Source organism: Cetorhinus maximus, chromosome 35 (assembly GCF_964194155.1).
Source record: "Cetorhinus maximus chromosome 35, sCetMax3.hap1.1, whole genome shotgun sequence".
Classification (NCBI taxonomy): Eukaryota; Metazoa; Chordata; class Chondrichthyes; order Lamniformes; family Cetorhinidae; genus Cetorhinus; species Cetorhinus maximus.
The window spans coordinates 9,120,295-9,147,847 of NC_135913.1; the positions used below are offsets into that span (position 1 = coordinate 9,120,295).

The following is a 27,553-nucleotide window of genomic DNA, read 5'->3' on the forward strand; positions in this document are numbered from 1 at the left end:
GATCATTTGCCTTATTTTATATGGGTCAGTGGGTTTCAAGATGCTCTGTCCCTTATCCGATACCAGATGCCGCTGTGTCCAGTATGTTTATTTTGGGGTCACTGACAATGTCCAGATTCACAGGGACTCGGGCCCGGGCCGCCTCGCTGGATCATTCAATTTGATGGGTTGGGGGGGGTTTGTCTCTCCAGCTGCTGCCCCGGTTCCAGCCCCGGGTCTGACTTGCAGAGTAACCGCGGCCCCCGGGAGCGGACACTCTCCACGGTGACGGGCTGCGGGGCTCCCTCGACAACTGGGAAACAAGGCGGCAACTCAGGCAAGCAAGGGCGGTCAGCAGGGCAGGGTAACCCGGGACAAGGCGGCAACTCAGGCCAGCAAGGGCGGTCAGAAGGACAGGGTAACCCGGGACAAGGCGGTAACTCAGGACAGCAAGGGCGGTCAGCAGGGACAGGGTAACCCAGGACAAGGCGGCAACTCAGGCCAGCAAGGGTGGGTCAGCAGGGACAGGGTAACCCGGGACAAGGCGGCAACTCAGGCCAGCAAGGGTGGGTCAGCAGGGACAGGGTAACCCGGGACAAGGCGGTAACTCAGGCCAGCAAGGGTGGGTCAGCAGGGACAGGGTAACCCGGGACAAGGCGGCAACTCAGGCCAGCAAGGGTGGGTCAGCAGGGACAGGGTAACCCGGGACAAGGCGGTAACTCAGGCCAGCAAGGGTGGGTCAGCAGGGACAGGGTAACCCGGGACAAACTGACTTGGGCTGAAGAGGGCCGGCGGTCACTCACCAGCGGGAATTTAACCCGGGACAGCGGCTGGTTTCAAACCCTCTCCCTCCCACAGAGAAACTGAACCGGGATAAAGTGAACTTTGTGACCGGGCGGAGACTCCATGGGGGCGTCCAGTCACCTCGAGACCCCCCCAAAAAACCCAAAAGCTAGAAAATCCCCCCCCCCCACCTGCCTGACTGATCCCCCCCCCCCCCCCCCACCAACACTGTAACCTTCACAAACTGGAAAGGGGACATTGATTTATTGATGATCAGTCGGTGTTTGGATCGATATTTAAAAACATTGACAATTCCCCGGGTTTGTGTGGGTCACATGAGCGGCCCCGTTTCCCAGCGCCTGTTTCTAATGGGGGAAGACCTGAGCGGCTCGGAATTTAAAAGCCTGGGAACTGGTTTGGTTCCTTATCTCTGGGCCTCTGGTGTCCGGGATTCTTCACCTCCCTCACTCACCACCCGACCTGGAGCCGGAGGAAGCTGCCGCTCGCTCGGGGCCGCCCTCACGGCGCCAGTCCCAGGCCCCGGGGCCCAGACCCCGCCCTCTGACCGGAAACAGCCGGTGGCATCATCACCCAGGCCCGGCCCGTGGCCATGGGAACGCGGCTTACTGAGGGCACGACGCAGGCTCGGCGTCATTCCGGTGACAATAACACGTGCTGACGTCAGACGTAATCGGGTGTGACGCTGCGGCTTTCACGAGAGAGAAAAAGAGATTGAGCTGTCATTGAAAGTAGCCGCGCTGAGCACTCACTGCACACAGGGAGTTCACATCTGCATTTCAATACTAAATCTGAAGTTCTGAAATAAAATAAAGAAAATATAAGAAATAATGGGATAACATTGCAACCTATCTGCGCAGAGGGAGCGAATGTTAGCTTTTCAGATCCAGAGACGATTCAGAGATCTAACCCATTAACCCGAGCTTGCCTTCTGCACAGAAGCTTCAGGGTCTGCTCAGTCTGTCCAGAATTTTCCGTTTCATTTTATTATTTCTGTCTTCAGTACTTTCCCCTCTAAAGATGAGATGAGAGTGACTGTCCTTGACATTAAGGCAACTTTTGACCGTGTGTAACGTCAAGGATCCGTAGCAAAACTGGAGTCAATGGAAATCAGGGAGAAAACTCTTGGAGTGATACCTAGCACAAAAGAAGGTTTTGTTTGGAGGTCAATCTTCTAAATTACAGGAGATCAAAGCAGGAGTTCCTCAGGGTAGAGTCCTCGGCCTAAACATCTTCAGCTGCATCATCAATGACTTTCCCTCCATCATAAGGTCAGAAGTGCGGTTGTTCACTGATGATGGCACAATGTTCAGCACCATTTGAGACTCCTCACATTCTGAAGTAGTCCACGTCCAAATGCATCAAGACCTGAACAATATCCAGGCTTGGGTTGACAAGTGGCAAGTAACATTCATGGCACACAAGCGCCAGGCAATGACCACCTCCAACAAGGGAGAATCTAGCCATTGCTCATTGAGTCCAATGGCATTGCCATTGATGAATCTCTCACTATCAAAATCCTGGGGTACCATTGACCAGAAACTGAACTGGACTAGCCATACAAATGCAGTGGCTGCAAGAGCAGGTCAGAGACTAGGAACACTGCGGCGAGTAACTCACCTCGTGACTCCCCAAAGACTGTCCACCATCTACATGGTGCAAGTCAAGAGTGTGATGGAATACTCTCCACTGGCCTGGATGATTGCAGCTACAGCCTTCTGGAAGGTTGACACCATCCAGGACAAAATAACCCGCTTGACTGGCACACCATCCACCCAACATCCCTCCACTACCGGCCTACAGTAGCAGCAGTGTGCATCATTCAAATGATGCACTGTAGGAACTCACCAAGGCCCCTTGGATGGCAAATTCCAAACACACGACCGCTACCATGTAGAAGCACAAGAGCAGAAGGTGCACGAGAACACCACCAGTTGGAAGTTCCCCTCCAAACTTCACGCCATTCTGACTTGGAAATATGTCGCCGTTCCTTCGCTGCCCCTGGATCAACAGCCTGGAAATCCCCCTCTCAACACACACCCCACCCCCACCCCCGCTCCCCGTTAACAGCACTGTGGGTGTACGTACACCACGTGGAATGAACACGCAGCTCACCACCACCTTCTCAAGGGCAACTAGGGATGGGATTTTAATCCCCACAGCAATGACAACCGCACTTGCAGCTGACCTGGTCTAAAATTCTGTATCCCCTCCTTAAACTTTTCCACTTCTCTAGCTCCCTCTGACCTTTAAGATTTTTTTTTAAAGCTACCTCTTTGGCCAAGCTTTTGTCATCTGACCTAATATCTCCTTCTGTGACTCAGCATCAAATTTGTTTTATTTATAACGATAACGCTCTTGTTAAGACCCTTGGGACTTTTCACTACATTGTGACTCCTGCAGTTAGCGATGGTGGTATCGTGCTGAGCATAGGTGCCTTGCAAGCGGTTGACACTGGTTCGATTCCCATCCAGCGGAACTTGTTGAATTTTAAACCTCGCAAATCAGCAACCCCAAGCTCGGAGTTGAATTTGATCCGTTTCAATTAAATTTTGCTCCGAAAATACGCGCGGGTTTAATACAAATATAATTGCTTCCCACCTCCAGTTATCTTCCATTTAAATTGAAATTCAGATGTATTCCTTCTTGCTGATAATGAAGGTTTTCCCTGAGCTGTAGTGTGGAGATGGGATAGAATTATTCGGATTTAGTAAAATTCAGTGATTCTCTTTTCACTCTGCTGCTTCCCATTTCTTACTTGAATATCGATTTCCGCACAGGGATTGTTTTGTTGTTCAAAAAGTGAGATACTGCTCACGCTGGGAAGCTGAAATAATAACAGAAGGTGCTGGAAACACTCAGCAGGTCCGGCAGCATCTGTGGAGACAGGAAGTGGGGAATCATATTTCAGGTTGATAGAAGTTTAACGAATAGACCCGCTATTGAATCTTCGAAACTGCCAGAGCTGCTCAGTTCTTCCAGTATTTTCCATTAGAATCAGAGAATGGCTACAACACAGAAAGAGGCTATTCGGGCTGTCCAATCTGTCCAATCGGGCTGTCCAACCCTCTAAAGGAGCAATTCACCCACTGCTACTCCCCGTAATCCTGCAATGTTTTACTCGTCATATGAGTGCGGATTGATTCTATTAATAACAATCGCTGGCACTATCTGTGATTGTGGGATTGGTTCTATCAATATCAGTCTCTGGTACTGCCTGTGATTGTGGGATTGGTTCTGTAAATATCAGTCTCTGGTACTGCCTGTGATTGTGGGATTGGTTCTGTAAATATCAGTCTCTGGTACTGCCTGTGAAAAGTCTGGACTTGTTCCTTTAAGAAGCTCAATTTGGGACCATTCCCTGCAGAAGATTTGCTGTTTACGAGCCCATCTTCACAAAGCAATCCTGCAGAAACATGGGAGGAGTGAGAGAGTTAGCGAGTTTGCTGGAACCGTGCAATAGTTAATATCTGACAGTAACAGCCCCAGATTCATTCAATCGAAGTGAAACACTCGGTTGCTGATAGCAATACCCAGCGACACTGACCTGCAAGACTGCAGAGATTACAACGGGTAAGAGAGAGATAAATATAGGACTTTGGATCACTCGCTGGCACTGCCCCTGAGCGTGACATTAATACTGTCTTTTGTCTCTGGAAAAACATCAGTGAGAGATGAGACTGCATCTTCTACATCTCCAATTGAAGCATTCTAGGTAAAACTAGGCTTTACACGGTTTCCTGGAACAGATGCTTTGTCTGACCGTCTGCGTCTCACTTCCTGAACTCATCCTGACTCTGTCTCTCACTCCGCGCTCTCTACTTTCTCTCTTGTACTGTAAAACAAAGTGGAATACGCTTAATGATGGGCCAAAGCGCAAAATTTGTATTTTCATCTTTATCAAACACATTTCTGCCTGTGAACAATATAATAATGTAAAATTAGATCTGTCTTAATCCAACCAGAACTGTGATTGATTTTAGCCCTGAATCTGGGGAACAGGCACTGTGAGCAGAGCTGGAAAACTACAACTAACGCCCGAGAATCGACAGAACAGGCCGAGCGGAGGGGGAAGCCTATCCCGGGAAGCCAATCCCTGGGGGCAGTTTGTCCTGTTTATGTGCAGGCTTGAACATTGTGCGAGAGAGAGTGTGTGAAAGGGGCTGGCGGATTAGAATAATGACCTTGTGTTTCTGTGTCCCTCTCATCGCCTGATTTCTGAGTCCCCCTTGCGGAAATCAAAATGATTTCCCTGTCACAGGATCACCCTGCTGCCTTACTCAGGTGAGAAGTGAGAATTAAACAGAAAGATTTAGTTGATTTTAAGATTTCAGTAAAAGCGTAGAGAACGTGTCAGCGAATTGGTGATAGAGCGCGATCACTGCACCAATAAAAGAGGTTTAAGTCGAAACTGAGGCTTTTTCAGCGAACGAGGCCCTTTCAAAAGCAACCATTCTGGTCTCAGAGAGAGGAACGATCTGGTCTGGGACTCTGGACTGTCCTATTTTCAATGGTATTGGAGAGTTTAGCAGCAGAAAGAAACAAAACGATTCATGCACTAGGGCAACCAGACTTCTCTGCATCTCATCGGTTGGATTATTTCCTTCACCCCCCCTGTTGGTATTCCGTAGGGATCGTTCCCTCGGGGACACCCTGGTCCACTCCTCCATCACCCCCTACTCCTCAACCCCCACCTATGGCACCTCTCCATGCCCACGCAGAAGATGCAACACCTGCCCCTTCACTTCCTCTCTCCTCACCGTCCAAGGGCCCAAACACTCCTTTCAAGTGAAGCAGCATTTCACTTGCATTTCCCATAACTTATTCTACTGCATTCGTTGTTCCCAATGCGGTCTCCTCTACATTGGAGAGACCAAACGCAAACTGGGCGACCGCTTTGCAGAACACCTGCGGTCTGTCCACAAGAAAGACCCAAACCTCCCTGTCGCTTGCCATTTTAACACTCCACCCTGTTCTCTTGCCCACATGTCTGTCCTTGGCTTGCTGCATTGTTCCAGTGAAGCCCAACGCAAACTGGAAGAACAGCACCTCATCTTCCGACTAGGCACTTTACAGCCTTCCGGGCTGAATATTGAATTCAACAACTTTAGATCTTAAACTCCCCCTCCCCCCACTCCCACTCCGTTTCTCCCCCCTCCCTTTTTTTTTCAATAATTTATACAGTTTCTTCTTTTCCCACCTATTTCCATTATTTTTAAATCTAAAACTAAAACTTTGTTAGTCTTTCCACCCCACCCCCACTAGAGCTGTACCTTGAGTATCCTGCCTTCCATTCTTAATTGGCACTTTTCTTAGATAACATCACCAACTTCAACACCTCTTTGATCATTTTGTCTGTGACATCTTTCGATTATCTGCTCCTATCACTGCTTGCTTATCCCCACAATCACCCCACCCTCAACTTCTCTCTCCCCCCGCCCCCACCCCCACCCCCCCCACTCCACCACCTTAGACCAGCTTATATTTCACCCCTCTCCTAACTATACTCAGTTCTGCCGAAGGGTCATGAGGACTCGAAACGTTAACTGATTTCTTCTCCACCGATGCTGCCAGACCTGCTGAGTTTTTCCAGGTAATTCTGTTTTTGTTTTGGATTATGTGCCTCTTTTTTGTCCGTCCTGTCAAAATGTTCAACCTGAAGTTTAACAACTTTAAAGTCGATTTTCCAGATCTTTGTCCAGTCACGTAACCTAACTACCTCCTTCCGTCCTCTTCACATCTTACTTTCCTACCTACATTTGTGTCCAACTCACTTTCCTGTCTACCTTACCGGATATTCAAGTCTCATTTGTCATTTTTAGAATGTTGTGAATGGAGAGTTATTCCCGCCGGTAAATTTGGAAAGCGATAACAGCACAAACTACAATTTATAGAGCATTTGAAAACATGAACATTTCACCTGGTGTCAATCTCCTGCCTTCTCCCCACAATCCTGCACATTGTTCGTTTCCCAATCATCATCTAACCCCCTCTTGCTCTGGGAGAGGAAGTGGGAATGCAGCCTGTGTCTGGGACGGTGGGTATTAGAGGAATGGCCTCTGCTCCTCACAGACATACAGAAGTGGTCACATTAAAAATCCTTTGTGTGGTCCACAGGCCAGTCCCCCAGTACCCACTGCTCCCAGGGGCATTTCCACTTCCTGTGCTGGCCGGTGCCCTTTTTCTGCTTGTGATCGGTAAGTGAGGAAGGTCCACGTGGATCAGGAGTGAGCGAGACCGAGAATGTGAGAGGTTGGAGCCTCAGGTCCGAGCAGGGAGAGGCCAAAACGTTTTAAGTCAGGCGCAGGTGAAGGGCGAGGCCGGAACCATGTGGATCCCGAGAGAGGGAGGAGTGGCGAATGCAAACAATTATTTTGATATTGGGGAAGGGGAGGGGGGAGTCAGGACGGCATGGAGACGGGAGAGGGGGATCCAGGACGGCATGGAGGCGGGAGAGGGGGAGACAGGACGGCATGGAGGCGGGAGAGGGGGATCCAGGACTGCATGGAGACGGGGGAGGGGGAGTCAGGACGGCATGGAGACGGGGGAGGGGGAGTCAGGACGGCATGGAGACGGGGGAGGGGGAGTCAGGACGGCATGGAGACGGGGGAGGGGGAATCAGGGCGGCATGGTGATTGAGGGTGGGAGGAGGGAAGCATGACCAGCCTGGACTTGTTTTTAGTGGGGGAGGTGGGTGAGAGGGAGGAAGAACTGGCTTGAAACAACTACCCTGATTTTTTTCGGATATTCTTTGAAATAAATGGCCCGTTAACCTAATCTTTCCGTGTGGAAGGGCTGTGACATTGAGAGAATTCTCTGCTTCATCCTCCGAATGTGATCTTTAGGGAGCGGGTCACATTCCTGCTGCAGTTTGAAACCTCCTCCACATGGTGAGGCCGCTAGTAATGCAGCACTCGGCCCTGTGCTGAGTCAGCCTGCATGGTGCACTCTGGGCTAGAAATTGGACTCCCTCTGCTTTCTGGATGGAGAGCAGAGAAACAATGACCGTCGGCCAGTGCTCACCACAAGGGGATCTGCAAAACCTCCAGCACATTCGGGAGATGATCCTCGCTACATGTTTATTTCAACCGCGGAAATCTCTTCACCTGCCGCTCGTGCTTTATTCAAGAATTGTTTCAGTTTCCAGCCTTTCTCAGTGCCATCCCCGCATATAGGGAGATGTTTTCTTCAACTTAGTTTAGAGTGGACAAAATGTCCACTTGAGGTTTAATAATTACACCCAGTTGAAAATGGTCTAGAAACATCTGCATTCCAATAGAGATCAAACAAATCTCTAGATTGGTAGTCACCAATCCTTGTCATAAAGTATTCCCAGATCTTTTCGCTTCCCGCCACCAATATTCAGTCTTTTCTGACCATTGCTGCCATTCTGTCCATTGACCATTCTCACACCCTCAGCAGGTTCTTATCAGGCTTTGTCCACTTTTATTACCATACCTTTCGGCCATCTGGACATCAGTGACCTTTTTGCTGCCGAGAGTTCAGCGCCTCCGGCAGATCCAGCCGCAGCGAGCCGAAAGTTATGTCTGGTTTTCTGGATCACGGAGCTGCTGACCAGGATTGAGCCGCTGTCTGCCGTGAGTGACCAGAAGGATCGAGAGGGAGGGGAGACGCGCCCTGTCAAAGAGAAGGGGCGAGGGAAGGTCTTGGGGAAAATTTTGAGAATAAGCGGTAAGATTTGTTCTTTATTTTCTCCTCCTGTAACATAGGGAAGGCCACAGTGGCGTTGAGCGCATTTGACAGGGAAAAAATAGATTATTGAATAGGCCTGGGGTCATGGAAAACAATGTAGAGTGTAAAACTAGCCAGAAAACCGTTCAAAACATCAGTCTGCACAATCGTTTCTTCAATGCTTCCGTTTAGATGTGCGTGTATAGGTCAAACTCGACCATTTCATTTTTTTAAAGATACTAATGTTTATTTTGCAACCTGAGTCAAGAGTTCGAAGGAATGTTTACAAAATCTTTCGCTATTTCCACATTAAGTCACGATCAATACTCAAAACTAACAAAAATACAAAATAAAGGCCCAGCCTCCACAAGAAGCCAAACCTACGGTCCAATAATGTTTTAGAAAATGTTCCAATGTCACTTCAAAATAGTCTGGAGGCAATGTATTGAAGCAAAGAGTTTAAGCACGCTGCTTCCGGTTCCGTCGTACCAGCTGGGTGTCTTTGGGCATTACGGTCACTCTTTTGCCATGGATGGCACACAGGTTGAAGTCCTCAAACAGGCCAACCAAGTAGACCTCTCTGGCTTCCTGCAATGGTCCAATTGCCGCACTCTGAAACCTCAGGTCAGTTTCGAAGCCCTGGGCAATTTCCCTCACCAGACGCGGGAAGGACAGTTTGCAGATAAGCAACTCTGTAGAATTCTGGCATCGGCAGAGATCTCGGACCGCGACTGTACCCGGCCTGTAGTGATGAGATTTCTTCACTCCGCCAGTGGAGAGGGCACATTTCCGGGCTGCCTTGGTGGCCAGCTGCTTCCTGGGCGCTTTGCAGCCGCTGGACTTCCAGGCTATCTGTTTGGTATGAGCTATCTCCACTCACAGGATCAACTTGACCACCTGCAATAGTGAACTCAGGTACATGATTTATGTTCTTGTCTGCAGAGCGCAGCACAAGCAATGATCATTGCACTGTTACTGAGGCAGATACTAATAGCTGCAATAAACAAAGAACCCTTTTATTCAATCCTATTCATTGTGAATTGACTGATTTCGGAGACATTCAAATATTACTTTTGCAGAGTTAAAGAAGGAGCTGAAGGCCGCCCAGCACACTGCTGACCTGCAGCTGGGCGCTGCTGCTGACCGGGCTGCAGGAGCGAGTGCACAGAAGGTGGAAAAAGTGAAGATCAAGGGCCGTGTGCAGTCTCCTGCTGCTGGACTCCATGGCAATGGGGGTGGCCCTCCACAGAAAAATGGAAAACAGTGTCATTCACCCGGGCCTGGGTTGTAGACGAGCCGACTGCTCTTTGCAGGGATAATGGCCAAGCTGGAGGATGAGGAGGAGGAGGAGGAACCACCAACAGCCAGGACCGTGTCAACCTCCACCAGCGGCACCGAGCGGTGGTCAGCATTGGTGAAAACCGACACTCTGTACAGTGACAGCGGAAAGGAGCCGAGTGAGGCAGCCAGAGGGAAGGGGGCAAGGCAGCAGGAGGCTGAGACTCAACGTTTAGCCCCCAGTCAGAATGAAAACAGCCACATCAGGCCAATGAGACACAGAGCCCCATACCAGCTGCATTCACAGCCACATTCTGCTGGACTTCACTTGGTAACAGCTGAACTTACATGGGTGGGTAATGCACATGCACGGTCCAGCATCGCAGTTCGAACACAACTTTATCCACCTCCATACATACTAGAGTTCAGCTACCGAGTCCGAATGGCTGAAATGGAAGCCCTGAGGTAGGAGAATGTTATCCGGCGTATAGAGAACGATAGACCGCGGGCCCAGTTGAACAGCTGGACCAAGGTACGAGCATGTCCTCTGTGTGACAAGCTGGGTAAGAATTCCCTGTCCCATGCTGCCTCCCACAAATCAGCAGCTTCCTGTACAGTGTGATTGCCGGGTCCCCGCACATTATGATGAATTGTTTGAGGCGCCTGAAAACAGATTTGTGTGAATTGAGATTCTGACATTGAATGTAGCGAAATTCACGTGGATCGTCCCCACGCGATCCCCGCCCCTCCGCCCCCTCCACGGCTTCTGAATTTATAGCCCTTGGATTTGTCTGGGGAGCAAGATAAAGTATTCTGCGAGTTTCCTCTTTCCATTGAAGCTGTGAAAGCTCATGCGGGACATTTTTGGTCCCTTGGAGGGGAAGGACAGTGGCAATTGACAGCAGGTCTGAAGATGAAAAGTGGGTGAGTGTTTGTGGAACCCTCCCTCCATTATGTGAACTTAGGTCAAACTGAGAGGTCACATCATGTTCTCACACTCGACTTTCTCGAGAATATGCTCACAAGCAATGGATCAGAGAGAATGGGGGCTACATCAATGAATTGGCCCTTTCCTCTGGTCATATCACTGGATTAGTAATCCAGAGAGGCTAATGCTCAGGGGATACAGGTTCAAATCCAAGTACGGCAGCTAATCGAATTTCAAAACAGTTGAGAAATTCTGGGATATAAAACTAATTTAAATAATGCTGACTCACATTAGACTATCATCGGTTGTTGTAAAAAAAAAACATCAGGTTCATAAACATCCTTTAGGGATGGAAATCTGCTGTCCTTACCCAGTCTGGCCTGCAGAAATGTGGTTGTCTCTTAACCATTCTCAAGGGATGGGGATGCCGGCCTTGTCAGGGATGTTACATTGGAGAGAATGAAGAAAGTCCTTCTTCTACCGCTCTGTAAGGCATATAGTGGCTTGCCTAGTTCAGCCTCGAAGCTTTGAGTTATTCTTGTCTCCGGGTTGGGAATTTAAATGAGAAATCGCAGCGATCAGGCTTTGACTCGCTCTTTATGATGGTTCAATGTCCATCACTGAAACATTTTTAAAAATATTTTGCAAACAGACCAGCAGTTATTCCCAGCATTATGCAGACCTCAGGGGGTAACTGCCAATCAACCACACATGAATGCCGAAATTACAAAGTTGCAGGGCCCTCAAGAATCCATTTTCACACAAAGGATACCTGCTGGAGGCAGGATTGAAGAATGGGTTTGGGAAAGGAGATTTGAGGCAAGTACAATTCACTCAGGAAATGAAATCACATTGTCTAGTTTTCACATCCCATCGTATTTTAGCTGCGACACACATTTGCAGCCATCGGACTATCAGGGTCTCAAATTAATTCCCTAACTTTCAGAACCATGGTCTCGAGAAGGTGGAACTGCAGCATCGTCAAATGTGTTTTGTAGCACCGGAACAATTGGAGACTCTGAAAAATTTAGAAAAGAGAAACCTGGTTATAAGCCGCCTGGTGCATGCACTCTTCACTAGTGATGTCCTGCACAAGTCAAGCTGCAGGGGCGCAGCTTCTACAGCAGACGGGAGGAAGCCTTTACCCTTGAAGGTCATTGAGACAGTCAAGGGTGAGTGCATATATCAACCAGTAACCAGGCATTTATAAAGCAATTGAATGCATTGCATGTAATTCCCAGGAGCTGCTGGGTGGTGAACTAAACACCCGGTCTGGGTCCAAATGTTTCACTCAAAGAGCCTCTGTCTTGTGATTTTAATAAGTGAATGCGTTACCTTCTCGGAGTTCATGAGACAGCACCATCGACAGGATGGAGAGCCAGTGACGGGAGAGACAGAGCTGAACCGAATAATAAACAGCTGCTGCACAAATGCAAGACGGCGGCCCAGCAGGAGGCTGGACCCAATAATGAGAGGGGGCGGGGGGATTCCCCCGTCACTGCAGGGTGAACATAAATATATTCAGCTTTCATTTTAACATTTGGGTATTTTTTTTCCCCTCATTGGGTTCCTAGTCGGGAAATGTTTCAAGAGGAAAAATAAATCCCTATCATTATTAAAAGTCCCAAAATGGGGTCAGAAGCAGTGTTATTTTGCCAGGATTTGCGACAAAACAGATAACCTGAATTAATGACATTTTCATTGTCTCTGAACTCTCTTAGACTTTCACTGCAGGTACAGGATTTACATTTTTTCGTCAGTCGTGCGCATTATTGAGCACAGGCGTGTGCCGTGTATTTACTGACAACTCCCCATATTGGCAACTTCCCTGGAAGTTTGGTGTGTGTTACATCCGCGGATCTCACTGGCCGTCAGATTTTCCCATTGCTAAACCGAGACATTACACAAAAGAGGAATCCTTCACGATATGAACGTGCTGATCGGAGGATAATTCAATTTCTTTCATTCTACAAATCTATCAATTTGTGGGCTATTAAGCATCATAAGTTCCTGACAGCAATTGAACAACAGCGACTTCAATCAGAAGTCTCGGAAACAACTGATGGAAGCCCCCTCCAGTCCCACATTTTGCCACTTCAGCATTTTCATTTGTTACTGAGTGACGTTAACCTCAAGTTTCCCAACTCTGTGCCAAAATTCAGCAGTTCCTCGTTAGTATAGTGGTTAGTATCCCCGCCTGTCACGCGGGAGACCGGGGTTCAATTCTCCGACGGGGAGTCAGCGTAGTCCTATGATCTTTATTAAGAGGAAGCACACGAAATGTCTTGGGCATTGTTTGATATGCCGGAGAGAGTGCAGATAAAGAGTTGGTCTCAACGACAGGGAGATTCAGGAATAGCGGTTGTTTTTAGAGATCCCGGAATATTAAAGTTCCTTGAGAGGAAAGGCCCTTCGCACCAACAGTCAGTCGACCGTTCCCTATGTGTCCGAACAACCAACGCTGGCTCTTTCACTAAAACTGGGCTGAATCGGAATTTCAGTGAAATCAGGGAATTGACAGATTGAACCCAGGACAGCTTTATAAAAGAAGGTATTTTAAAACCGAGAGGAACCGGCCACAGTCGATTTAGTAAATAGTAAAGACTAACGAGGCAGAATTCATTAGCAATCTGTCAGTAAACGCGCATCTTGGTAATCTGACAGTAAACGAGTATCTTGTAAACAGTGAGTGTAACATGACAGAGCAACTTACATTATAACATCTGCCACCATTTTATTAATTTATTAAACGTATTTTTCCCTTTATTTCCATTGCTTTTGGACGGCAGCATTTCAGGATCCTGGCATTCATCCCCGCCCCTCGTAACATTTCCTTTCTTATCCCATTGCCTCTCCTTCAGTGAACACGATGATTCTCCTAATTCCAGCTCTATTTTCTGGTCTCTGCACTATCAGCAGCTCCTTGGCACAGATGTTATTTTCTCTTTTGATCTTTCATTGACTAAAATTTGAAAGATGGTGAAGGCCATTCATATTCCTCTCTCTTCCTCGTCGCCAATCTTTCAGTTTTCTTCCTCTGTAAATCTGTTTGTTTCTTGAACTCCCTCCTAACCCTCTTCAATTCCCGACACCAAGCCACCGCTCAGTCCCTACATTTAACCCACTGACTGTTCCTTTACCGAGATCTTTCATCATCATTGCAGGAGGGATTCGATACATTTTTTGTAACCTTGAAAAAGTGAGATCAGCTCACAACTATTCCCGCTGACTGGGAATCTCGGACCCAGTGCCACCGTCAAAGAGTTAAAGCCAGAGTTTTTACCGAGGGAATTAGAAAAAAGAATTCTACACACAAAGTGTGCGAGAACTTCTGTACACGACAATTCATCTGCGTCAAATGATCATAGAACAAATTGCAGGACTGCAACCTACAATCTTCTGATAACCTTGCACGACACAGGGAAGTAAAACGCCTCATCTAATAGGCCCTCCGACCACAACATCAACAATGCAACAAATATCATGTCTTTTTCCGTAACGTTCAGGAACCTGAATCAGAAGGTAGAGAGCGCCCATTGCCCCCGTGTCTGATCCCCTCCTGAATCTGAGTTATCATATTTTCTGTGAACATTGTTTGTTATTGTGTTGTCTAAACACTGAACCACAATGAACTCACCAGGATCCCGATACTGGAGTTACTGACAGCTGTCACCTCTCTCAGTGTTAAAAGACGGGAATCGGGCGGAATTGGGGAAAACACATTTCCTGGGAGACCGGATCCTCAATAAACTACCGGGAGGGGGAGAGTCAGGAATAGAACAGCTGTGACACTCCGCTTTGTTCACTGACTCTTCATCCCTCTCAGTGAACCCAGTGCCAGGAATAATTGATATTAATGGTTCATGAACAGCAAATATCCTGCAGGGAATGATCCAAATTGGGCCACTTAATGGGGCAAATGTCAGCTTTAAAGGGTCTCAGTCCTTGGCCACAGTCTGGGACATTTTGTTCAGCTTCCGATTACAGTGAAATGTCAAAAGTCCCGCAGTGACATAATGTTCCAGAGATACAGACACAGTAACAATCCTAATATTGAACAATAATGGCTGACGCTGTATCCATTTTACCCCTAATGACTCTGATATAACTACATGATATTAGACAGACTGGCAGGCTGTTATCAGATTGAACACTCAGTACTTGAACATCCTAAACATCGGCCAATTGCGGCCCTGCCTCAGCTCATCTGCTGCTGAAACCCTCATCCATACCTTTGTTCACTCTAGGCTTGAATATTCCAGTGTTCCCTTGGCCGGCCTCCCATCTTCCACCCCACACATACCTGTGCTCATCCAAAATTCTGCTGCCTGGAACTTCACCTGAAAACATGAGAAAAGTCCGCTAAACTGGAAGACGATGGAAACAAAATCCGCGCCAGGGCGGGAACCCTAGTGAACATTGTTAATGATCAGTTTGTTGATCACCCGTTTTTGCAAATTTGTTCAGTTGCTGAGAAATGAACATTTGTGTTCCTAAGCAAATCAGAATGGCATATTCTCCCAATAGATCAGCACAGAGACCGCTGTTATGCTCACTGTAGCAGTTTTCACAGTGACATACTTTGCTTTAAAATTCTGGCCATAGATCGCTGACAGTGACAGTGACAATTGAAGATTGGAAATGGAGCTAATTTGCGAATGAGAAGTAAGGCAGCCACTTCAGTGCTAACTTATGACGGGTGTTTCAACGCGAAATGACGGAGTGCCTGCTCAACTTAAAGTTTGGTACAGCCATAACAATGACAGTGTTGGAGAGGAATGAATGTGTAAAGACTTTGCTGAAAGTTTGCTATTCTAATATATGAAGAACATGAACAGTAGATCTGCTGTTTCCAGACACCATATAGACAGAGATACATTTGGAAAGGCCGCAGTTTCTTCTGGCGATAATCATGATTGTCAATAGGTTCGCCGTAAGAAAGAGGGAAACGAGGTCAGTGATAGCGACAGCTAGAAAAATATCACAGTATGTAGGGGGAATGTTCAGATGTGCTCGACTGAGAATTATGAACCTTGATTCTTTCTTATCATTCATGCAGACACTTATTCACAAGATGAAAACAATACACGCTCAATATCCTTCCAGTACACTTCTTTGAGACAGTATCAAGGCAGCAGGGGGCGGGGGTCACTCGGATTCTGTGTCTGGAATGGTACCGAAGAACGACCCAAGGACCATCGACACTCAGTCCTTGCTGACTGACCGCGCACCAGCCGGAACGTTGGAACTATCGTATTTGTAAATTCAAAGCTTCAGGTTACCAGCGAGCTGGAAGGGAATGAGTTTCCCCAGAGCTGCCTCATTGTCCCGATCTTCACAAAGCTGTTCAGCAACATCAGCGCTCCCCTTCTGAATGTTCAAAATATTCCGCCGAAAGCAAACCTCAAGCTGAAAAACTTCTCGCCCTCAACAGGCTGATATCTTATCCAATCTCTCTTTTTCTATTTATTACATGCGATATGGATGTGCCTCCACGACCAGCATAAGTTGCTCATCCGAAATTGCCTTGAGAAGGATTGCTAAATTTACAAAGTGAAAGCACTTCAATCATTGAAGTAAAATTAGTTTTGAGATGTTGCACTGTCCTCAGGATGATGCAAGTGAAGCTTGGAATTGGAACTGAATTGCGAATGAGAATTAAAACGATCACAGTGTTTACAAATTATGAGGGGTTCTTTAGCGAGAAATGGCCGAGTGCCTGTTGCATTTTAAATTTGGCAGTAAAAGCCGGGGAAGTTGCAAGTGCAGGAAACTGAAAGATATTTCCACCTGGCTCTCAATCAGCGGCTTTAGGCGATTGGAGCAAATTGTGGAACCAGTAAATGAGAGAACAAATAACAGGCCGACTGCCCTCGGTGATTTATAAATCTATCCCAGTAACAGTCATACAGCAAAACTACTAAACCGTGGGGAGAGCTCACAGTTATTTTGCATTGAGTTTACCCTCTGCTGGGTGATTTCGTGGCTAAATTGTCTGAATCTGAGATTGGAATTACGGCAAGTTAGACGGGAAAACATTGGTTTCTCAGCGACCTAGTTTATCCGTCGCTTACAAGTAGCTCAGCAATGAAGTAGACGTTGCGCGGTTCAGTATTTTAAATCGTTCCGGGCATGTTGGAGAATAATTAGCAACACATTAGGAGTATATTGTGCTGCTTTTTTGAAAGACATCTCGAAGCAGCAAATGTTTTTTTGGCCTCGCCAGCAGCTGACTGACTGCTGAGAAATTTGATAATGGATAGACTTTGCTGACAGATGCAGTATTTGCGTGAAATTGTTGTGAAGCGAGTTATTGTTGTCGTGTAGAGGACTGTTGATAGCTTCAATACAATCACTTTATGGTAGGCTAGTATGATTGGTTGCACTGTCGCTTGCAAGTTGTCTCGAGTGAATTTGCCTGCAGCATTGCAGCGAACGGCAGGCATGGGCACAGTTAACAGAGATGTCACTGCTCGTCTGCAAGTGTTCCGCTGTACAGAAGAAAATATTTGTTGCCATGATGTTGACAGGTTTATTGCACAGAAGTGTGAAAAGAAGGACGGATTTGTCAGGACAAGAGGCAGAAATTTTCCAAAGGCAAGAAGTGTGGAAGAGAAAAAGGCTCAACCTGCGATGCCGCAGGAGAACACGGTCCTATTCGAAATCCTATTCCGATGTGACAGTATAGGAATTACAACAGAACCTCGAACAATGGAACAGTAGAAGGACTGCAACTAAACTGGAATAGGGACAGAATTACCACACATCGCCCATGTCTCGTTGTTCAATGGGGATCGAACCCGTGAGCTTTAACGCTATTAGCACCATCCTCTAACAATTGGAGCTAACTGATCAAAAACAGAAAGCGCTGGGAAAACTCAGCAGGTCTGACAACATCTGTGGAGGGAAAGACAGAGGTAACATTTCGAGTCCGTATGACTCTGAAGAGGTTTTTCCAGCATGTTTTGTTTCTGTTTCAGATTCCCAGCATCCGCAATATTTTGCCTTTATCTCGGAGCTAACTGGTCGCCAAGCTGCACGTTTCCTAGTTTGATCAAATGCTTTTCAAATTCAGTCTAACAGTGAGTGGAGAATTCAGCATTCTTCCTTCCCTGACTGATCCCGCACAGGCTGGAACTCTCGTTTTTGCCCAGTCAAAGCTTCAGGTTACCCGGGAGCTGTAAGGATATATTTGCCCCGAAGATGCTGAGCAGAGCGTCGTTTGCAAGTGTTCCGTTGTACAGTAGCAAAGCTTTGTTGTCTTGTCGCCAACAAATTTGTGGCACAGAATTGTTAAAAGGACGGATTTGTCAGAACTAGAGGCAGAAATGTTCAAGAAGCAAGAAGCATGGATGGAAAAAAACACAGCCTGCAACGCTGCAGAAGAACTTTTCGAAACGCTTTTTCCATGTGACAGCGGAGGAATAACAACTGAACCGGGTCCGGGATTTAATTACTTCTAAGTCGAGTAAAATACGTTGGCCCGTACGGGGATCGAACCCGCGACCTTGGCGTTATTAGCACCACGCTCTAACCATCTGAGCTAACCGGTCACCTGGTGCCGTTTCCCTAGTATCTGGTTTTTAAATTTAACGGGCAGTGAGTGGAGGATTCCGCAATCTTCCTCGCTGATTGATCGCGCACAGGCTGGAAATCTCGTATTTGCCCAGTTGAAAGTTCAGGTTACCAGCGAGCTGTGAGTGTCTGTTTCTCCCAGAGCTGCTGAATGATCCGATCTTCACAAAGCTGTTCAGCAACAGATACGTTCTCCTTCTTGTCAATGATGAAAATAATCAGTCCAAAGCAAACCTTAAGTTGCAAAATCTCTCGTCAATAGGCTGATATCTCATGCAATCTCTTTTCTATTTATTTCATGGGGTGTGGGCATGTCGCGCATGACCAGTGCAAGTTGCTCATTCAAAATTGCCTTCGGAACGATGCTAAATTATATAAAATATATAAACACTTCAAACACTGAAGTAAAAATAGTGTGGAAATGTTGCTCTATCTCAAGGATGTTGGAATTGCAGCGTGTGGATTTCATGGCGAATTAGGAGGAAACTGCTCACAATCGGGCAAACTCACGACGGGAGCTTCAACGAGAAATTACCGAGTGCCTGTTGAAATTTATATTTGGTGCTATCATTCGCGGGAGCTGCAATGTCAGGGAACTGAAATATATTTCCGCCTGGCCCTCAATCGATGACTTGAGGCGATCAGAGCAAGTTGGGAAAGCGGTAAGTAACAGGGCAACTGCCATGTGATTGATGTATTTACCTGATTAATAGTCACACAGCAGCGCCGCTTCACAAGCCTCAGAACAACATTGTGGGGGGAGCTCAATCTTGTTTTGCCTCGGGTTTACCCTCTTCTGGCTGTCTTCATAACGAAGCGTTCGAGATTGGTTGAAATTAGACGGGGACGGTATTGCCAGTCAGGGATCAGAAGGAAGTTCAGGACCGAGAATGCACTGTTCTGCCTACAGTAGGAGGTACTGCACCAAGAACCTGCTCCAGTTAAACAGAAGTGACAAGGTTTGGACCAGGCACCTTGAAAGAGCGGGCATCATAGACTGGGGAGGTGAAGATCGAGCAAGATCATACCTGTTATATACTCCAGAAGGTACAATCCGCCGGAACAGGATTCTCCTCCTCATCTGTTGAGTAGAACCTCCTGTCATACTTTTAAGTTAATCAGGTAGACACAGTCAAGTGGGTGGACCTACATCACATCCATTGCAGCGGTTCAATAAAGCAACTCAGCACCACCTTATCAAGGGAAATTGGTGATGGGTAATAAACACCGGCCTAGCCAGCCGCCTGCCAAATCCCATGAATCAATTAAAAAATGTGCCAGAAAGAAAGGATACTCTGATTTTTCAACTCCAAAGCAATAAAGCTTGCCCAAAACAACTGGGCCTACAACTCTCCAGATGTGACCAGAACAAGATCTGGTAGAATTGTCAGGCCTCCAGACTGTCTGGATTTATAAAATTATGGGCTTGAAAAAGGAGAAAGGGTAGCTGTAAAATAATATTTTACTGCAATTATGTTGGGTTAAGAGTGGAGGGAACGGTACTGCGAGTATGTTCGGCATAGCAAGAGTTAATGTGAGATTGGAGAACAGCACTGCCCACAGCGTGATAGAAAGAGTGACATGACAGTATACCTAAGATAGACAGGTTAGGGCATGGGACAGGCATGGTCAGGAGACTTGAGTAGATGTCAGCATGAAGATAGCTCTTAGTCTGGCCTATAGTTTGTACACAACCACACAAAAACACACAGGCACGTAAGCACACATACAGAGTTATGTATTGCCAACAAACAGTTATTGTTCAACATTACAAGCCTCTGAACATCTTTGTGAGACCTACTGAACAGAACTCTTACAACACAAATTATCCAAGTTTACTGACGATGAAAAATGGAGGGAAAGTGTGTGTTGGAGATAACGCAGAAAATTTGCAGAGGGATATGGATGGGCAGAGTGTGTGGGAAAGAACAGGGTAGGTGGAATACAATATGCCGAAATGTAAACAGTTTCAGCTCGGTAACAGAAACTAGGAGAAATAAGTTCTACTCAGATTATGCGGGACATTGCTCAGCTCCTGCCTGTTGCACTGAGGCAAGTTCGATCTCAATGTTCAAAGCGTCTATGGGACGTATTTTCTATATCTCAAAAGGGGGTTTAACGGTGGGCCGCCTCTTTCCGCCTCACCATTTGATTGTGGAAAATTTGGGGAGCGGTTAAGTTGCTGAAATCCGTAATGGATGGTGAATTGAGTGAAGACTTCACTAGTGAATTGCGGGCCGTTATCGGACACCACCAGGTCCAGGAGGCCAATGGGCTCTCCAGGTTGTTGGACTTGTTGTTGAACTTTCCTCGGACTAAAATTTTATTCCTTCTTAAATTAAAATAGGTATCGAAAGATTTCAGAACAGCTTCAAATTTACCCGGAGATTCATTTATTCCTTGGCTCACAATGACGTCATCGGTTATCGGACCTTCTGATTACAAAAGTGTTTTCAGTTGTTCAGCCTCTGTCCCCTTACCTAACCCTAAAGCTATCGTATATCTTTGAAAAATGCCCGCCAACGCCACCAATTCTGCGCCTGATTTGCCCCTTGGATCAGCAAAGATCGACCTGTTAGCTCTGCTTTATTATCCATGGCTGTTTTTCCTTCAGCAGAGGGGAGTTCAGATTTACTTGCTGTTGCACTTTTAAAGATGACTCTGCAGAAACCGTTTAGTTCACTTCACCCCGCGTATTTTGGGTTTTGGCGGGCTCCAGCGGCGATGTCGGACCCGACCTCAAAGTGATCTATTTTCTTTGCAGCAAGTCTTTCAATCGAATTGGGTCTTCTCGCGAATTTCCCAGAGTAAAGTCTTCAATTCATCAAAGGTGATTTCCGGCTTTCACTGAGGCGTCAAACGTTTTTATTTCAACGGTTCTAGGCCGCCGACTCTGGACTTGGGCTGGGGGCGGTGATTGAAGAAATGGACTGTTCTGCCTGATTAATGCCCTCAATACTTTTAAAGACCCGTTCAGCCTTTGTACCGATTTTTAAATATTATTTAGCTTGCTCGCCCTTGCGATCTGCCTCGGTTATCTGACTCTGTATTGGATGGGGATCCACAATGCCCGCGACGGGCTCTGCTGGAGTCCTTCAGCTACACAGTGGATTTCTCTTCTGCCCTTGAGCCTCCAATTCTGCAATGGGGTTTCTTCTTAGGCGATCTCCACTTGTGCTCTTCAGTTCTGGTGAATTAGTCAGGTCAGGATGTGGTTCCTTTAGTTTCTCAGATTTTGGGGTCTTTTCCCAGCTTGTCTTGAGTTCTGGGTTCGGTCATTAGTTGCTCCCAAGTTATAAGGGTTTTGTCCATTGGTCTTACGAAGAAAGTTCAACTGTTGAACAGTCACTGTTTATTGGTAACACACGGCAATATACATAGGCACCAGTATAGCCCAGACTAAGAGCTATTTCCATGCAGTTTTCTACACGAGCCTCTAGTTCACGTCTTTCCGATGCCCGAACCTGTCTATCCCAGGTCTACTGTTATGTGACTCTTTAGATCACACTGTGGTGGTGCTGTTTTCCAGTCTCACATGAAATCTTGCTGTGGGAAACATCTTTATCCTACACTTCGAACTAAGTTCCATCATCTCAGCCATTAATATCGAATGTACATAGCTGAGACCGAAGTATTCATCCATCCGGCAGCCCACTAATTACAGCCTGCCAAGGTGAAAATGTCACTTTTCTTCCTACTCTCCGTTGTCTGTCCATTAGCCAATTCATTTTCCATGCTAGTATTGACGTCAAATCCCATAATTCCTAAGTTTGTGTAAGAACCTCTAACGATACTTTAATGGATGCTTTCTGAAAATCCAAACTTAGTTAATTCAATTGTGTTCCCTTTATCCTCCTCATAATTACATCCTCAGAAACGCTGATAAGATCGCCGTAATCAAATTCCCCTTCACAATCTTGTGTTGAGTTTATTGAATAACATTATGATTTTCCAAGTGTTCTATTAGCACAACCCGAAAAGAAAGGAAAATCTCATTTTGCCTGGCAGTGATTTTGAAGCTAACAGTTCCCCGTTTTCTTTCTTATCCCCTTCCTAAACATCTGGGTTTGTTACCTTCCAATCCTTGGGAACTGCTCTGGATTCTAATTAATTCTGAAAGGTCGAATCCAATACATCTGCTTTCATTGCAGCTATCTCTTCTGTCAAACTCCATGTTGCAAGTGGAAAGGTCTAGGAGATTGCTTGCAACTTACCCCCATTAATGTGTCCAGAAATGTTTCTTTTCTGGTACAGATTTACACAAGTTCAATATATTCACTTGATATTTGGTTTCAGGTTTATTCCGAATCGCTTTTGAGCCAAATCCCCATTCCCCATTATAATTCCACGTCTCTCTGAGTCCAAAGGGTCAATGTTTACTCTCACGATTATTTTTTTTTCATCTGCATAATTAATAGAAATGTTTACAAACATTTTTTTAAAGTTAGCAGTTGGTGTAATATCATATTCTGTTTACTGTATCCTTGTAAATTGTAGATCCTCTTTGGCTGAAATCTAAAAGCTTAAGAACCTCGCAGTCTCTCTCCCAGAGCTCCATACATTCATCCTCATTCTCTTGGGTGAAATCGGATGTGCAGTATTCGTTCAAAACTCTACCGATGCCCTCTGGCTCCACCCATAGATTGGCCCTTTGCTCCCTAATGGGCGCTACTCTTTCCCTGGTTATCCTCTTCCCATTGATATATTATAGAATATCTTGGGGTTTCCACTTTTACCAGCCAGAGCTTTCTCATACCGCCTCTTTGCTCTCCTAATTGCTTCATTAAGCTTCAACCCTGCACTTTCTGTACTCCACTAATTATTCCGCTGATTTGCTCCCCTTGTACCTGCTAACAGCCTCTCCTTTACATCTCATCATATCCTGAAAATCTCTGGCCATCCATGGTTCTCTGGGCTTGTGGCTCCTTCCTATCACTGTAGAGGGAACATATTGAGCCTGTACCCTCCCCATTTCCTTTTTTTAACGCCCCCCACTGCTCTTCTGTAGATTTACACACAAGCGGCTGTTCCCAGCCTACCTTGGCCAGATCCTGCATTATTTTACTAAGACATTTTATTTTTAAGTTTAATACTAACATCCTCACTGTTTACGTTTACAAACTTCTGTTGCCTGCAATTTCTGTTCATAACATAAATGTCTATGTTAGTTCGTGTATCATAAAGAGCAATACCCTAATTTCGATCACTGGGGAATATCACGTTAAACTCTCCTCCAGTCAGAATAACAACCTTTTGCCACTTTTCTCTGCTTTCTGTCTCTTAGCCAACGACATATCCACACTTGTTACTGCCCCTTTAATCCATGGGGTTCGATTTATGTAACAACATAATTTAAAGTGAATTGATCGCACTGTGTTCATGCACATTTTATCAATCTCATTCTCTCAGGAGCCTTCTTGGTCCTGAGACAAAAAAAAACTCCATTCAGTTCATCACATTTGATTTTCCATCAAATGTTCTGAGATTAAGGCCATTTGAAAACACCTTTTCCTCACGAAGAAAGTTGAGAGTTATCCTTGATTAAGGCCTCAAGTATTTTCTTCCCAGAATATATAATTCAAAACTTTCCTCAGTGTTTTTAGAACATTCATCTGACTGCTTTGTAGTTCCAGGGTTTATCCCTTTAACCCATTATAAACATGGCGGAACATTTACAAACCTCCAGTCCTCTGACACCACTCCCATATCAAAGGAGGACTGGAAAATTATGTACACTTCCTACCCTATTACCACCATTCGTTACTTCACGGACCCTTTTACATCCCATCGAGATCGGATAAATGTTCCATTTTTTTTAATGTAAAACGTGTTGGATTGAAAGAGGTTAATTGAACCTGTTTGTTCTGTGACTGTAAGCAATGTCCGTCTCCACGGGTCCTAATTGTGACAATGTAGGTCTTCCCTCTTCAATTGTTAGGGGGCTGTGTTCAAAGTGTGATCTCATTGGGTCAGCATCGCCTCCCACAGTAAAAGGGAAGAGTGGCTCCAGGGAGAGGGAGAGGAGAGATCAGAATCTGAGAACCATCGATTGAAATGTTCCAACAGTAGATCATAATCTGAGAATTATAGTTTGGAATATTCCAAAAATGTATCAGAATCTGAGGACACTAAATTGGAGTGTCACAACAGTGCATCCCAACATGCGAACAATAGACTGGAATGTTGCAAAAATGGATCAGAACCTGTAAACAGTAGATTGGTGTGTTCCAACAATGGATCAGAATCTGAGAACAATAGATTGGAATGTTCCTGCATTGGACAGGAGTTATTCCTATCGTCTTTACATGCTTTAACCAGATTGGATACCTCTAACATGGCGGGTGCAATTCGTAATTTTGGTTATTCAAGCAGGTTGCTATCCCACACTGGCAATTGTTGGTGTCCCTGGTAATCCCTCTGTCCAGTTCATTATTCTGTAAGTCATGCCTAACTCTATTGCTATTCATGTCTTTTAAAATTTGGAGAGACTGAAGCCATTCACTTCAGTTCCATTCACTAAGTCCATCTCCTGTCAACCAGCTCAATTTCCATCTCTGGCTGGTATCTGAGGCTGTTCACAAGCTCCATGATCCATTTGGCCCTGAGCTGATTTACCACCTTATATTCTTTCAATCCCCAATTGTGCCCACGACCACCTCTATGATGTAAGAATTTAAGAAACAGGAGCATGAATAGACCATTATGCCATTCAAGGCTAGTCCACCATTCAATAAAATAATGGCTGACCCTTGACTTCAACACCATTTCCCTGCACTACCCCCGTATCCCTTGATGATTTTAATATGTAGAAATCCATTGATGTCAGCTTTGAACAGTTTCAACAACTGAGCCTCCAAAGTCCTGTGAGGAAGGTAATTCCAAAGATTCATCACACTCTGAGTGAAAAAATAAATCCTCCTCATATTCCTAAATGGCCTGCCCCAATTTCTGAGACTGTACCCCTTGCTGTTTAACACCCAGGCATGGGGAACGTCCTTTCTACATCTACCCCGTCGAGCCAGGGAATAAATTTCTATTTTATTTGATCTTTCCTCATAAGGCAATATCTCCATCCCAGGAATTATTTTGGTGAAATGTCGTTGCACTCCCTCCATGACAAATATATCTCTCCTTAGGCAGAGAGACCATAACTGCACACAGGTACCGTCTCACAAACGCGAGATATAATTGCAGTAAGACATTTTTACGTCTACACTCAATTCCTCTTGAAATGAATGCAAACATGCCATGAGCCTTCATCATTGCTTATGGTATGTGCATGCCGCACGTTGCACCCTTTCTCCCTTTGAAATTCAACCTCTCGCTATTAAAGAAATAGTCTACATTTCTGGTTTTTTTCCAACCAAAGTGTAATCGCACATTTCTCCACTTTGTGTTTCATCTGGTTTTTTTTTTTGGCTATTCGATTAGACTCTCCAAATCCAGTTGATGTTCCTTTGCCTCCTCGTCACAACTCACAGGTCCACCAAATTTTATGGCATCAGCAAACTTGTAAATATTACATCCAAACCGTCGTTTTAGATTGTGAAAGCTGGGACCCAATCACTGATCTTCGTGGTACGCACTAGTCATTGCCTCCATACCTGAAATTCACCAATTTACTCATATCTATGTTTTCTGCCCTTTACCCAGTTCCAAATCCAGGCCAGTATATTCACCACAACAGTATGTGCTCGAATTTTGTTCACAAAACTATTGTGCGTGACCTTATCAAAAGTTTTCTTAAATGGACCACACTCATCAGTCGCCACCATATCTATTCCGCTCTTTATATCCTCAAATAAACTCCAACAGTTTTGTTAAACATGATTTTCCTTTCATAAGTCCAAGCTGACTCTGCACAATCATACCTTTTTCTAAGTGCCCTGTTATGACACCCTTTATAATAGACTTCAGCATTTTCCCTGCTGCTGATGTTAGGCTCACAAGTATGTAGTTCGCTGTTTTCTCTCTACCTTATATCTTAAATAATTGGGTTACATTTGCCAACTTCCAATCTGCAGGACTATTTCAGAGCCCATAGGTATTTGAATGATGACGACCAATAGATCTACTGTCGGTATAATCACCTCTTTCAGCATTCAATGTTAGAAATACATGCAAATATGTGAACATATAAATCAGGGAACAGTAAGTCACCCGGCCCTTCAAGACATTCGACAATTTCATTGCCGACCCGAATGTAACCTCTCGCCTACACCCAATAACTTTTCACCCCATTGTTTACAAACAATCTTTGCAATGCCTATAAGGTCAGAAGTGGGTGTTTTTGTACCAGCTGACAATTCATCTATTTTATTATGGATTCTGATAAACAGTCCTCAAATCAGTATTTTAACTGCTTTTGTAAACCCTCCCCCTATTTTATGTTCACACTCACTTCCTCCTGCTGCCATACTTAACATTAACATTAAAATTAACAATATCTATATTACAATCGTCATCACTATTATTTATTCATGTGATGTGACAATTTATTGCACTTGTTCTTATTCAGAGGGAATTTAAGAGTCAACCACATTTCTGAGGATCTGGAGTCAAATGTAGATTAGTCCAGGTAAGGACGGCAGACTTCCTTCCATAAAGGACATCAGTGAACCAGATGAGTTTTACAACGATCGGCAATCGTCATCATTAGACGTTTAATTCCAGAATTTTTAAAATATTGATTTCAAACTTCGCCATCTGACATAGTGGAATTTGAGCCCATGCCCCCAGAGTATTACTCTGGGTTTCAGGCGAGCTAGTCAGTGACAATACCACTATTCCAATACGTCACCAAACTTACTGCCTTGTCAGTTCCCTCTTATTTTGACAATCTTCCGCTACATCACCACTTCATCCCTTTATGTAGTTTAACGTGTTCTTCTTCCTGAGTTATATGGCTCGCTGGCATATTGGTCCCAGCACATTTCATGTGAAGCCCGTCCAAATCGTACAGCCTCACAATCCCCAATACTGTTGCTAGTGACCCGCGAAATGGAAATCACTTCTCCCACACCAGTTTTAAGCCACGCATTCATCTCTGTAACCTAATTTACAATATGCCAGTTTGCACATAGCTTTGGCAATAATCATGAGATAGTTAGATTTGACGTTCTGCATCTTTTCTTAAATTTGGAGCCAAGCTTTTCATCCTCCCAATGCAGAACCTCTTGCTAATGTCAAAGGTACCTACATGCAGCATAACAAGTTTCTCTCCAGCCCTGAGCAGCTATCGAGAGCCCTTGCACAGGGCAGGCAACACAGCCTTCTGGACTCTCAATCAGAGAACAGTTT

General features: G+C 45.5%; 1 protein-coding gene and 2 non-coding genes across 5 annotated transcripts in view; 2 read left to right on the forward strand and 1 right to left on the reverse strand.

Annotated features, from left to right (window-relative positions):
* The window catches only part of LOC144672031 (NACHT, LRR and PYD domains-containing protein 3-like), a 705,001-nt gene that overhangs the window by 274,136 nt on the left and 403,312 nt on the right, over positions 1-27,553 (forward strand). The window lies entirely within an intron of this gene.
* On the forward strand, positions 12,845-12,916 carry trnad-guc (transfer RNA aspartic acid (anticodon GUC)). The gene has a single exon. It is a non-coding gene; the product is annotated as a tRNA-Asp (tRNA).
* On the reverse strand, positions 18,158-18,231 carry trnai-aau (transfer RNA isoleucine (anticodon AAU)). Its single transcript has one exon. It is a non-coding gene; the product is annotated as a tRNA-Ile (tRNA).